This window comes from Rhinopithecus roxellana, chromosome 9 (genome assembly GCF_007565055.1).
Source record: "Rhinopithecus roxellana isolate Shanxi Qingling chromosome 9, ASM756505v1, whole genome shotgun sequence".
Taxonomy (NCBI): Eukaryota; Metazoa; Chordata; class Mammalia; order Primates; family Cercopithecidae; genus Rhinopithecus; species Rhinopithecus roxellana.
In genome coordinates this window covers 43,910,191-43,922,448 of record NC_044557.1, presented here as the reverse complement: position 1 = coordinate 43,922,448, position 12,258 = coordinate 43,910,191, and positions in this window count along the sequence as shown.

Sequence of the window (12,258 nt, the reverse complement as noted above, 5' to 3'; positions counted from 1 at the left end):
CATAGGAAAGGCAGCAACATTTTCTTCATTTTTTTTTTTTTTTAATTATTATTATACTTTAAGTTCTAGGGTACATGTGCACAACGTTCAGGTTTGTTACATATGTATACATGTGCCATGTTGGTGTGCTGCACCCATTAACTCATCATTTACATTAGGTATATCTCCTAATGCTATCCCCCTGCTTCCCCCACAATAGGCCCCGGTGTGTGATGTTCCTCTTCCTGTGTCCAAGTGATCTCATTGTTCAATTCCCACCCAAGAGTTAGAACATGCGGTGTTTGGTTTTCTGTTGTTGTGATAGTTTGCTGAGAATGATGGTTTCCAGCTGCATCCATGTCCCTACAAAGGACACAAACTCATCCTTTTTTATGGCTGCATAGTATTCCATGGTGTATATGTGCCACATTTTCTTAATCCAATCTGTCACTGATGGACATTTGGGTTGATTCCAAGTCTTTGCTATTGTGAATAGTGCTGCAATAAACATACGTGTGCATGTGTCTTTATAGCAGCATGATTTATAATCCTTTGGGTATATACCCAGTAATGGGATGGCTGGGTCAAATGGTATTTCTAGTTCTAGATCCTTGAGGAATCACCACACTGTTTTCCACAATGGTTGAACTAGTTTACAATCCCACCAACAGTGTAAAAGTGTTCCTATTTCTCCACATCCTCTCCAGCACCTGTTGTTTACTGATTTTTTAATGATTACCATTCTAACTGGTGTGAGATGGTATCTCATTGTGGTTTTGATTTGCATTTCTCTGATGGCGAGTGATGATGAGCATTTTTTCATGTATCTGTTGGCTATATGAATGTCTTCTTTTGAGAAGTGTCTGTTCATATCCTTTGCCCACTTTTTGATGGGGTTGTTTGTTTTTTCTTGTAAATTTGATTGAGTTCTTTATAGGTTCTGGATATTAGCCCTTTGTCAGATGAGTAGATTGCAAAACTTTTCTCCCATTCTGTAGGTTGCCTGTTCACTCTAATGGTAGTTTCTTTTGCTGTGCAGAAGCTCTTTAGTTTAATTAGATCCCATTTGTCAATTTTGGCTTTTGTTGCCATTGCTTTTGGTGTTTTAGACATGAAGTCTTGCCCATGCCTATGTCCTGAATGGTATTCTAGGTTTTCTTCTTAGGGTTTTTTATGGTTTTAGGCCTAACATTTAATTATTAATCCCTCGAATTAATTTTCGTATAGGAGTAAGGAAAGGATCCAGTTTCAGCTTTTCTACTTTAGTGGCTAGCCAATTTTCCCAGAACCATTTATTAAATAGGGAATTCCTTTCACCATTTCTTGTTTTTCTTCAGGTTTTTGTCAAAGATAAGATGGATGTAGATGTGTAGTATTATTTCTGATGGGATCTGTTGCTGTTCCACTGATCTATATCTCTGTTTTGGTACCAGTACATGCTGTTTTGGTTACTGTAGCCTTGTAGTATAGTTTGAAGTCAGATAGCGTGATGCCTCCAGCTTTGTTTTTTGGCTTAGGATTGTCTTGGCAATGCGGAGTGTTTTTTTGGTTCCAAATGAACTTTAAAGCAATTTTTTTCCAATTCTGTGGAGAAAGTCATTGGTGGCTTAATGAGATGGCATTGAATCTATAAATTACCTTGGGCAGTACGGCCATTTTCACGATATTGATTCCTCCTATCCATGAGCATGGTATGTTCTTCCATTTGTTTGTGTCCTCTTTTATTTCACCGAGCAGTGGTTTGTAGTTCTCCTTGAAGAGGTCCTTTGCATCCCTTGTAAGTTGGATTCCTAGGTATTTCATTCTCTTTGAAGCTATTGTGAATGGGAGTTCATTCATGATTTGGCTCTCTGTTTGTCTGTTACTGGTGTATAAGAATGCTTGTGATTTTTGCACATTGATTTTGTATCCTGAGACTTTGCTGAAGTTGTTTATCAGCTTAAGGAGATTTTGGGCTGAGACAATGGGGTTTTCTAAATATACAATCATGTCATCTGCAAACAGGGACAATTTGACTTCTTCTTTTCCTAACTGAATACCCTTGATTTCTTTCTCTTGCCTGATTGCCCTAGCCAGAACTTCCAACACTATGTTGAATAGGAGTGGTGAGAGAGGGCATCCCTGTCTTGTTGCCAGTTTTCAAAGGGAATGCTTCCAGTTTTTGCCCATTCAGTATGATATTGGCCGTGGGTTTGTCATAAATAGCTCTTATTATTTTGAGATACGTTCCATCAATACCGAATTTATTGAGCGTTTTTAGCATGAAGGGCTGTTGAATTTCGTCAAAGGCCTTTTCTGCATCTATTGAGATAATCATGTGGTTTTTGTCTTTAGTTCTGTTTATATGCTGGATTACGTTTATTGATTTGCGAATGTTGAACCAGCCTTGCATCCCAGGGATGAATCCCACTTGATCATGTGGATAAGCTTTTTGATGTGCTGCTGGATTCGGTTTGCCAGTATTTTACTGAGGATTTTTGCATCGATGTTCATCAGGGATATTGGTCTAAATTCTCGTTTTTATTGTTTCTCTGCCAGGCTTTAGTATCAGGATGATGTTGGCCTCATAAAATGAGTTAGGGAGGATTCCCTCTTTTACTATTGATTGGAATAGTTTCAGAAGGAATGGTACCAGCTCCTCCTTATACCTCTGGTAGAATTCGACTGTGAATCTGGTCCTGGATTTTTTTTGGTTGGTAAGCTATTAATTATTGCCTCAATTTCAGAGCCTGCTATTGGTCTATTCAGGGATTCAATTTCTTCATGGTTTAGTCTTGGGAGAGTGTAAGTGTCCAGGAAATTATCCATTCTTCTAGGTTTTCTAGTTTGTTTGCATAGAGGTGTTATAGTATTCTCTGATAGTAGTTTGCATTTCTGTGGGGTTGGTGGTGATATTCCCTTTATCATTTTTTATTGCATCTATTTGATTCTTTTCTCTTTTCTCCTTTATTAGTCTTGCTAGCGTTCTATCAATTTTGTTGATCTTTTCAAAAAATCACCTCCTGGATTCATTGATTTTTTGGGGGTTTTTTTGTGTCTCTATCTCCTTCAGTTCTGCTCTGATCTTAGTTATTTCTCACATTCTGCTAGCTTTTGAATAAAATTTATATGTATATGTAACGCATACACTTGGTAAAAATTAAAAAGAACACAAGTGCTAAAAAACATGATAAAAAACAAGAGTCCCTCAGCCCTCCCTCCTAGACGGTGGCCTCCTTTCCAGAGGCAACCTCTTTTAACTATTTCTTGTTTTGGTTCTTTTGGAGGTAACTCCACGGTCTAGACTCATGGAGGTGAGGCAATCTGGATATTGGCATGAGGGTTTTTAGTTGTCACAGTGATGGCGTGTGGGGAGGCCACTGGCATTTAGTGGGCTCAGGAGAAGGTGACAAGTGTCCTGCAATGCAGAAGATGGTCTTGAACAATGAAGTCATGTCCCCATTTCTCACCCTGTTTATTGTCCTCTGGGCATTCACATAGACAAAAAAATCTGCTTCCAATCATCAGTATAACATAACTCCATTTCACATATAAACATGAGATATTTCGGGGTGGTGTTAAGACATGTTGATTTTTCCAGGGATGCAATTATCTAGTAAACTGGGCAAAGATTGTACTTTGTTTTGCTGGGAATTTTACCAAGTTGCCCACCATTTTGGGACACTGTGACATGGATGGTAAGGCCACTCTTGATATTTGAATTATGAAACAACACATCTTCGTAGGTGGGCCTTTTAGCTGTCCCATTCATGCGGATTCTATAAGTAGATTGCTCATTGGGTGACTTCATTACGTCTTCCATCGTCATTTTACCTGAGCACTTACACATCAAGATAGACACTATTTGTGCAATTATTTTTAGTTCTCTTTTATAGTTAATGAATTATACGGAGTTTTTTCTTTAATTTTTTTCCCACAAGTTTTATTATAAGTTCAGGGATACATGTGCAGGATATGCAGGTTTGTTACATAAGTAAATGCATGCCATGGTGTTTGCTGCCCAGATCATCCCATCGTCTAGGTAGGAAGCCCAGAATCCATTAGCTAGTCTTCCTAATGGCCTCCCTTCCCCCACCATTCCACCGACAGGCCTCATTGTGTGTTGTTTGTCTCCATGTGTTCATGTGTTCTCGTCGTTCAGCTCCCACTTATAAGTGAAAACATGCAGTGTTGGTTTTTAGTTCGGCAGCAACATTTTTAAAGGTCCAATTTTGCATGTGGCTTTGGGATTCATTCCTGAAAGCTCAACGTAGAATTTGTTGCTTCGTCCCACCCAACAATTTCATAAGCCATTTAATAACCTAGAATAAATACCTTCTTATATAATTAGCTAGAGTGGGTTTGCTACATAGCTAGAATAATTTATTTTTTCCACAACAACTGAATGCCAAACAATATGGCCACTAGCATTATTACATGAATTGTAAGTATCCTTTTTGCTTTTATTTTTTATAGTGGAAGAAATAAACACTTGTGGGAGAAAAAGGATTTCTCCCTGGTTGTGGTTCATAGGAGTTCAAGTTGTATATGACCGTCATACCTCCACATCTTGCATGTCTCTCTCCGCTCCCCCATACACTAAATACATCTCTCTACAGAGTACCCAGGGAGGAAGCTGGTAACATAGCTTCGTGGGAACAAATCTAAACTTAATAACTGAGAAGCTATGCAACACACATCTTGACTATATTTAGACCTCACGAAGCACAGCAAGAGCATTTGTTTGTTTATTTATTTATTTATTTATTTATTTATTTATATACATAGGTTCATAGCAACTTTATTCATAACAGCAAAAGAAAACTGAAAATAACTCAAATGTCCATCAACTGATAAGTGAATTAACAAACGGTGGTATGACCATACAATGCAAATACTACTGAACAATAAAACAGGAACTAACGACTAATACATGTAACAATATCAATACCTCAAAAGTATTACGTTAAGTGAAAGAAGCTGGACACAAAAGACTATATCTGATTCTGATTATTTGAAATTCTAGAAAAGGCAAAACAAAAGTGACAAAAGCAGATCAGTGGTTGCCAGGGGGTAGAAGTAGGGGCAAGGGATTGATTACAAAGGGGAAAAAGGGAAATTTTTAGGTGATAGAAATGTTCTATATCAAGATTGTGGTGGTGGTAACTACATGACTATACATTTGACAAAATATACTGAATTAATATACTTGAATTTGTTAATTTTATTATATATAAAATAATATCTTAAAATTTATTTTATATATAATAATACCTAGAGTTTATATCAAAATGGAACAATGGTAATATGACTTACTTTGTATGCTACATTTCCAAATATTCTCCAATGAGGATGTATTGTTTTAAAATCAGAATAAAAATCCCATTTAAAAACAATTAGTGTATTATAAATATGAGTATACGTGATCACAATGACTTATAAATAAATACAACTAAGAGCTAAGAATAAAAGGAAATTTACCGCCATTTACTTTGAGTAAAGGAGTACTAAAATTCCTCCTAAAGCTTTTGTATAATTCATAACTTTTAGGGGAAGACTTTGTTTTTAAAATGCAGTAAGAATAGAGAATGCCTTGCAATAATTGATGTAAGTTTATCCAGAGCTTTTGCCCAAATTAATGAATTAGGGAGGCATTACATGTTCTCACTTTTCAAAGATGCTTTTGAAAGGTTATTCAGTAGTTTATTTCTTTTGTTTTCTTCTGGTAAGTTTCTGTTTCAGGTGGTTTTTCTTTTCTTTTCTTTTCTTTTCTTTTTTTTTTTTCAAGAGTTATTCTCTGCAGGAGCATTTAAATTGAAGCTATGAAACCAAAATTGAAAGGCCGCTAGTTCTGACTTAGTCATTTCATCCAGATTATGCTACCTGTATGAGCCCGAGTCTCTTTTTCCATTAAGGAAATCATGTTCAAATTGTGTTTTGAGGGTGTATATGTATGTATGTCAGCAGCAAAAGGAACAGGCTCATGGGAAGTGAAAGACAGGAAGAGAAGGTTTGCATAACCTAACTTTGCCAGGCCCTCGCATCCTCTTGGGTTGCTTTTATTCTCATCTCAGCTCTTTGTCCCAGGTTTTTCCCATCTTCATTTTGCTCCTCTCTATACCCTCAGATTAAACTTCCACTTCACTGCTCTTTTCTCCCTCCTCCCCATCTTTATTGCCTTTTATCGTATTCTGTCAAAAGAAGAAAGCATACTAGCAAAACAAAAAAAGTTCTGTAGAAGGAAAAACAAACTCCTACTCCTACATCTAATATCTAATTTTCTTCTCTTCTACCACATTCAATCATGTTTACACCTAAAAAAGATTTACACAGATAGAAGTAATGAAAAAGGAGAAAATATAAATAAGAAAAAGAGAAAGTGATATTTAGAAGGTTTTTACTACTTGCATTTACTGCTAGATAGGGATAGTTGTTCTTATTATGGTTGTTGTTGTTATTTGAATTAAACATGGGATCATTTATTTAGCATTTATTCCATTCCCACTTTATGTTCCCTAACTGTGGGTTAAGAACTAGACAGAAAATAATAAATGAGACTTAGTGTCTGCCCTTAATCAGCTAGTAAGAGAAACATATTCATACAATTATGATGAAATGTGTTAAATCTAATACTCCGGTTTGAGCTAAAAATCTCAGCATCATCTTTAAATCCTCTGAGGAAGGAGCTGTACTACCCTGCTTTGCCACATGAGCTAATGCTCTTTCTAAGAGATTCTTATTGGATATTCAGTGTCTCTAATTTAAGCAATTGCATTCTGAAAACCCCTGGAATGCCCATTGCTATGGAAAATGTTTAGCTAGCCCACGAAGTGTTCCCTAGTGGGCTCATATTTCATAGTAACACAGTATTGGTTAATCATTTTTTATTCCTTTCTTTCCCTCAGCACCCTCATATCTAATCAGTGAGTAAGTCCCATTGTTTCTATCTCCAGGTAATATTTTTAATTTGTCTACTTCTCTTTATTGTCACTAATTAGAAGGCCCTAAGAGAAAAAAGCTACTGTCATTCTATTTTAGACTGCTGCAACAAACTCTAACTGGTCCCTGTGCTAGTTATTTTCTGTTTATTATCCCCACTACCTCCTTCAGATCCAGTCTCAATCTTTTGTGTGTCCTTCTCTGTGTCCCAGAAGTCTGACTTTACAGGCTGCCTCATCCAGACTCCTTTGCTGGTCAGATTCTGGGTCAGTGTGGCTGAAAGGAGGCACCAGCAGGAAGTCAGTGATGTGGTTTGGTTGTGTCCCCACCCAAAATCTCATCTTGAATTGTAATCCCCATAATTCTCAAGTACTAAGGGCAGGACCAGGTAGAGGGAATTGGATCTTGGGGGCAGTTTCGCCCATGCTGTTCTCAAGATAGTGAATGAGTCTCATGAGATTTGATGATTTTACAAGCATCTGGCATTTCCCCTGCTTGCACTCACTCTGTCCTACTGCCTGTGAAGAAGGTGCCTACTTCTCCTTTGCTTGCCACCATGATCGTAAATCTCCTGAGGTTTCTGCAGCAATACAGAACTGTGAGTCGATTAAACCTCTTTCCTTTATAAATTACTCAGTCGTGAGTATTTCTTCACAGCAGTGTAAGAATAGACTAATACAGTCAATAAGTGAAGAATAAAAGTCAAGATGTTTCTTCCCCTCTCCGTTCTTCCCAGGCACCACAGCTCTGGCAAGAGGTATGTCTCTCCCTAACTACATTCCTTGCAGGGCAACCCCTCCTCACAGTTCTAACTCTCATGGGGCTCTGGATGTGTAATTTCACCCCCTTCCTCCTTCAGGCCTAGGAGACATAACAGCTTTCTGCTGTTGTCAGTCTTTGGGAGCCTCAATATCATTTGTGGGTTCCCTTGAACCTGCCTACTCCTCTGTAATAATTCTTCATTAAAATTTATTAAAGCCTTCTGAGTAATGTTCATTAGATCATGACCCTAATTCATATAGTCTCCTTGTTTCCACTCCCACCTGCTTCCAATCCAGTCTCTACACAGTAGCCCAAGCCAGGTAAATGCAATCACATCATGTTGCATTTACAGGATGTGATTGCACCGTGTCTGGTAATGATGACCTGGCTTATTCTTCCTGATTTTTAGCCCTCAGAGCCTCCTTGGTACCAACCCAATATTCCAACCTGTTCTCCCACTTTCTATCAATTATCTAGTAGTGTCTAATGGATACTACACAGAAGGCTTTAATAAACTTTAATGAAGGAATTATTCATAGAGGAGCAGGCAGGTTCAAGGGAATCCACAAATGATATTAAGACTCCCAAAGACTGGCAACAGCAGAAAACTGTTCTCTCTCCTAGGCCTGAAAGAGGAAGAGGAAAAGTTACGCATCCAGAGCTCCATGAGAGTTAGAACCGTGAGGAGCTGTGAGGAGGGGTTGCTCCACAAGAACTGTAGTTAAGGAGAGATACCTCTTAGCAGAGCTGTGATAGCCAGGAAGAACAGAGGGGAAGAACACATAAATGCAATCACATCACTCTTCCACTTAAAATGTTCCTCTCATTCCCCATCACACTTAGAATAACTCTTCACCATGGCCTACAAAGCTCTGTAGTCGTGCCGTCCCTACCGTTTCTAATTTCTCTGACCCTGTTACTCTATCTTTAGTTCCATAAACATGCTGATTTGTTTCCCACCTTGGGGCTTTGGCAGTAGGTACTTCCTCCTTGTGAAACCTTCTTCCCCATAATCTTCATGCAGTTGGTTCCTTCCTGTCTTTCAGATCTCATCTAAAATGTCATCTCCACACTGAGGTCTTCCCAGAACAACAAACATAAAACAACCTCTCAATAACCCTGTTTCAATCTTCTATACACAATTGTCATTTTCTAATGTTTTTTTGGCTTATGTGTTTATTGACACTGCTTCTTCATCCACTAGATAGAAATTGTATCTGGTAGTCTAAAACAAAAAATGGATAATTGGATCCAATTTGAAAGATAGCAGCTCAGATAATTTATAGAAAGCTGGAAAGCAGGTTGGGAAATTGGGCTGGAACCAAGGAGGCTCTGAGGGCTAAATGTCAGGAAGAATAATTCAGGCCATCATCACCAGACATAGCTGCCCAGCACAACTGCCTGAAACCAACACAGTACCTTACCAGGTCTGCCACTAGATGCTCTCACTGCTGCTAGACACTGCAGTTGCTCCACCGTTACAAAATTGGGTCTCCAATCCTTGAGCTGATGGAGCAAAGGCATCTTTGTTCAAAGGAAGCAACTGAAGATATGGTGGATAAAATGAATTTGAACTCTGTTACTTACAGCTGTAGCCGTGGATGTAATCTGCACAGGTCCCTCTCCTCAGATATAAAGCAGGGAGCAAAAGGATATGGTTTTGGAAGAAAAACTAGAAGATATCCCTTAAAGCCCACTGCTTTTGCCCTTCAGCACTCATTCTTTTCCTTCATCCCATTTGAAACTTCTTATCTTCAATCCAGGTGACTAAACTCCCATTAGAAGCTGGCATGAATTTGGTTACACTACCACCTGAAATTTAAAACATTAAATATTGCCAATAGTTTTCATAGTTGATAATCAAGGGGAAAAGATAGATCATGAAGTTAATTTACATAAAATATAGGTGCTCAGTTCCCACTCTGGTAGCTGGTTAGGAGATCTAAACTGCCTTCTTCCGCTACCCAGTTCATGTTTCTTTTACCCTTAGCAAGCACATAAATGCAATCACATCACTCTTCCACTTAAAATGTTCCTCTCATTCCCCATCACACTTAGAATAACTCTTCACCATGGCCTACAAAGCTCTGTAGTCGTGCCGTCCCTACCGTTTCTAATTTCTCTGACCCTGTTACTCTATCTTTAGTTCCAAAAAATCCCCTTGGCTGCAAAGGGATTTTTACTTGGAAGGGTTATTTGTAAGACCAAAGTGGTTGGTTGTCTTGTCATCTTGAGATTTTTACTAGTTTCCATTTGACAGAACTATTAGACAAGGTAATGTTAACAGGCATCAAAGAGAACCTCTGAGGTCCTAAACATAGTCCTAGTTATGTGAAGATTATGGGCAAGAACATTCCAGAAAGGGGAAGAAGCCATTCCAGGAGGTACATTTACATATCCTTCCTTATCTTCAATCTTTCATTTGTGTCATTAAGTCCCTGACCACCTGGCCAGCCCATTAGGTCTTGCCTACAAATCACTGCAGATCTGTAACTCAGGCTCTTTGTCTTAACACAGAAAGTTAGCAACCAGATGTCTCACCTAAAGTTCTGCCTGTTGGCATGATATGCACTTTCACCACTGTCTTTTGGAGTCTCTCTTAAGTCGACTAAAGTGAAACAGCCATCCACTCCTGACTGGTGCCAGTATACCATGCAGATACATGAGTAGGCCAGGCCCACCTTTCTTTCCTTCTCAACAAATCAGCCACAGAAACTCTCTGTGAGGCAAAAGATACCAGTTGGGAGAGAAGCAGCAAAGCAGAAGAAGAGAACATGAGTCTGAACACCCGCTTATGCAGTTTCTTTGTGCCTCTGGGTCAACTTAGATCCAATATCTATTAGCCATTTCTATTTTATAGTAAAATGTTGGTAATATTGGTCCAATTTTATAATTCAGCAGATCTGATAATACTAGTTAATGTGTAGTTTGGGGCAAATAGTAACATCATGTTCCATAGTAGGCTGCAGTCTTTACCAGAGCCCAGTAACAAGCAGGAACTGTGCTGTTTTTGTTTTTTCCCCCTTTGCTGTTGTTTTGATTTTTGCTATTTATTGTAGGTAGCACTTATATTTTTTCTTACACAATGATGTGTTGCTGGGGCCTAATGTTCTTAATAGCAATCAAAAACAAAATGTTTCCCTTAAAGAGTTCTGAATTATGTGCAAAACTTTACATAAGTTAAAAGGATAAACAAATTTATGGGGTAAATGCAAATCACTTCTCAACTCAAGGTAAATAACAATATATGATGTTCTGGTGGAAAAACATCAGGTAAGAAAAGAAACTAGGTGCTAGGACTTGAATTTTTCCAAACTATTCTGCCAGGTGAGACAGAAATGATAACTGATTCCGGAACTCTTGCCAGCTTCCAGAGAAATCTTGAAAGAGTTAGCTTTTACATACTGAAAGTCAAACCATTAATATCCCACACAAATCAGAAAATTGACAGTCTTTCCTCTTCCTAAGTCAATGGCTTTTTTTCCTGTAAACATGCTATCTTTCCTTCACCTCAGTCATGACACAATTAAGTCACATCTCATAGGAGTTTAAATCAAGGAAATGTACAGGATATGCATGTGTATATATATATATTTTTTATATATACATGTTTACATATATGTATTTATATATACATGTATACATATATCACAGCAATCATTGACTGAAATATAAGGTCAAATCAAGAAGTTCTACATTCCATTTGCCATATATTATCTTTATCAGATATAGGCTTCAAGGGCAAATTATTTTTCACAGACTTATTCCAGTTTCATTCCAGAGGCTGCCATGACGTGTATATATTTATCAGGGCAAATTTATACCTTTCAACATAACTCATGCAGCCATTGCTCCATATCTGGTAACAGTCCATTTAGAAGAATTTGTAGTAGACAATGGCAACACTCAATTCATTGCATTCCTGCTTACAGATCCACATCTGCTGGAAAGTGATGACAGAACTGTTTTTAAAATGGAAAATACTTGTCAGCAGAAGAAGCTGTGGCCTTACTCCATAACTCTGGGGTCTCTACTGTGATTCTCCTGTTGGGGCTCCAGCAGCTCCATACAGCTTCTCTGTCTGCCATAGGCTTTTATACCACCATTGGGTCTGCTGTGTCATAGGTCCAAATATAGCTTTGTCACTGGTGGCTTGCATTTTAGCAGAGTTCTTTCCTGCTCCAGTCTCCAATCAAAACTGGTAGGTTTGGGGGAAATGGGTCAGTGCAGCATATCTAAATATAATACACATTGCCTATAGATAGGTACACATTGTCTCTAAAATCCAATGAGCTCCAATATATATTCTGTTCCTTTGTTTTTAGTGCATATGCAAGGTACAGAAATGTGTCTCTTACTTCAGAAAGCATATCTCAAAATACTGAGACCTCCAGAAATTTCATGTATCTGGTAGACACCTGAACTTTCTTAGAGGATAATTTCTAATACTCAGACCAAAATACAACTAAGGAATAAAGATTGCATTTGTACTTCCTGTTAAAGTCTACTTAGTATAATATCATCCATATAAGGAGCCAGCATAATGTTCTGTAGGATATCAAGACAATCATGGTCCCTTTGGACTATGAGAAAGGCAAG